This window comes from Vulpes lagopus, chromosome 4, assembly GCF_018345385.1.
Source record: "Vulpes lagopus strain Blue_001 chromosome 4, ASM1834538v1, whole genome shotgun sequence".
NCBI classification, from domain to species: Eukaryota; Metazoa; Chordata; class Mammalia; order Carnivora; family Canidae; genus Vulpes; species Vulpes lagopus.
The window spans coordinates 70,331,694-70,334,233 of record NC_054827.1 but is presented as its reverse complement, the minus strand read 5'-3'; the positions used below and the strand labels follow the sequence as shown (position 1 = coordinate 70,334,233).

The following is a 2,540-nucleotide window of genomic DNA, read 5'->3' as shown; positions in this document are numbered from 1 at the left end:
GACTCTCTCTGGACAGTCCTCCTCAAACCCCAAAGGAATCACTGCAACTATCAACCATCAGTGCCTATGGGGTGTGCTGTACGCTGGGGCAGGGGCAAACAGCTAACAACCACTGACCTACATGAAGCAGGAGAGCTGTTTTATGTCAGTCACTAGGAAATACAAACTGCATAATACTGACGGGCTCCATCCAAATTGTCAAATATTACAAAATGAGAATTGTTTCAACAACTATTCAGCATAATGTTTAAGGACAAAATATATAATAATATACTTTATATAAGTATTTTATCACATACTCAGTGAGGAATGCTGAGGTGCTTCATCCATCCAATAAATTTACATTTCTATATCTGTCAGTATACAGGATTCTGAAGGTGGATCTTGAACTCAGAATGATACATCAGTTTTCAAGGAAAGCCACATACTCAGTCAGTCTGGCTAACTGCTGCTCATTGGGGATTGGGGGCACTGGGGCGGGCTCTGATAAGGGAATAAACCTGTTAAAGGACACATCCAGGGCCCCTGCAACTAGCTTTTTGGGCATAACCATTCTTGTGGTAGAGTCGGCTTGCCATCCTTGTTCCAATATACCTTTCACAGCCTCCTCCACAGGGAGCCCAACAAAGGGCACCAAATCATCAGCAATTATGGAGGTGCAGGCTTGAGAGACCAGGGCAAAGGCTTTTCTTCTTGTTGCATCTCTAAGTGCTTCCAAGATTGGCTGGACCGTCTCCAACCACTGGTGTGCATTGATGGTCATACAGATCCCAGGGAAATCTCTCTGCCAGATTCTCTGTCCTACTGACCAAATTCCCCCAAGTTCAGAATTTGCAGACTTTATAGCAGGTGGTATCTTCTTCCAAAGATATCTTACATTATTCATGTCATTGTGGAGCAGATAGAAAGCTAAGAGCTGACCATACACGGGGGCAAGGGGCGGGGGGAGTGGCAATTCCTCCAGGAGCCTCGAGCTCCTGGTTCTTGCACTGATCCAGCAGCTTCTTGAAACTGAAGGCACTTTCCACCATCCCACTGGCATTTTCCCAGCCGGTCCCACAGGGGCACCCTCACCAGAGCCGACCCACGACTGTCCCTCTATTTTAATTTTTTTTTAAGATCTTATTTATTTATTCATGAGAGACACAGAGAGAGAGAGAGAGAGAGGCAGAGACACAGGCAGAAAGAAAAGGCAGGCTCCATGCAGGGAGCCCGATGCGGGACTCCATCCTGGGTCTCGAGGGCCATGCCCTGGGCCAAAGGCAGGCACTAAACTGCTGAGCCCCCTGGGGATCCCCTCTGTTGATGTTTAGAGGCTTTGTTGGCTGTTTGGTTTTCCAAGCCTCTCAAATGCTTTCAGAACCCTGAAATTCTGCTAATATTGGAGTGGGAGTACCTCACAAACCATTGCCGTGATGATCTAGCCCCGAAAAGCCTAGTTTCTGTGTTTTTTGATGTTCCAGGCAACATCAAAAAACAATAGTGTGATTTAATTTTCTAAAAATTAGGGATATCTGTTTCCTCTTAAAATCCCCATCTCTTACAGATGTAGTGAAACGCCGGGACACCTGCACCTCGATGTTTATAGCAGCAATGTCCATAATAGCCAAGCTGTGGAAGGAGCCTCAGTGCCCATCGAAAGATGAATTGATAAAGAAGATGTGGTCTGTATATACAATGGAATATTCCTCAGCCATTAGAAACAACAAATACCCACCATTTGATTCGACGTAGATGAAACTGGAGGGTATTATGCTGAGTGAAATAAGTCAAACGGAGGAGGACAAACATTATATGGTCTCATTCATTTGGGGAATATAAAAAATAGTGAAAGGGAATAAAGGGGAAAGGAGAAAAAATGAGTGGGAAATATAAGAAAGGAAGACAGAACATGAGAGACTCCTAACTCTGGGAACGAACTAGGGGTGGTGGAAGGGGAGGTGGGCGGGGGGTGGGGATGACTGGGTGACGGGCACTGAGGTGGGCATTTGACGGGATGAGCACTGGGTGTTATTCTATATGTTGGCAAATTGAACACCAATAAAAAATAAATTCATAAAAAATCCCCATATCTTGCCACATGGTACTGGATTAGGAAACCTCAAATTTCACAAAGTAAACAAAGAAATACAGATATTACCATTTTATTTTTGTAGAAGAAGTTATTTTTTCAGTATTTTTCAGCATGATACTATTAGTTAAACCATACCTACAATTCCTTATTATGCATGTATAATGAAGACTGAAAAAGCCAAAAATAGAATGAGGGAAACTACAGAAAGAAGTGAAAGAAATATAGTAAGATAGACATTTGTCTGTTTTTCTCAGAGAGTTTTAATATTATTTTAATTATTAAATTGCAGAAACATAAAATGTTATTTTATTCTTTCTGGTTTTCTCTGCTAACAGCAGAACCAATGTTTGAGATCACTTTATCTCATTCTGTAACTTCCAATGTAGTCCATAATTTATGAGAGTAGTTTGCACAAGAAGTTTCCTGAGAATATTTTTTCACACAGGCAAGATAAAGCCTTCCTGGC

At 42.4% G+C, this 2,540-nt stretch overlaps 1 pseudogene; it reads right to left on the bottom strand.

Moving 5' to 3' along the window:
- Window positions 1–347: 347 nt before the first annotated feature.
- LOC121488792 lies at window positions 348–1,031 on the bottom strand (annotated as a pseudogene).
- Between the last annotated feature and the right edge of the window lie 1,509 nt (window positions 1,032–2,540).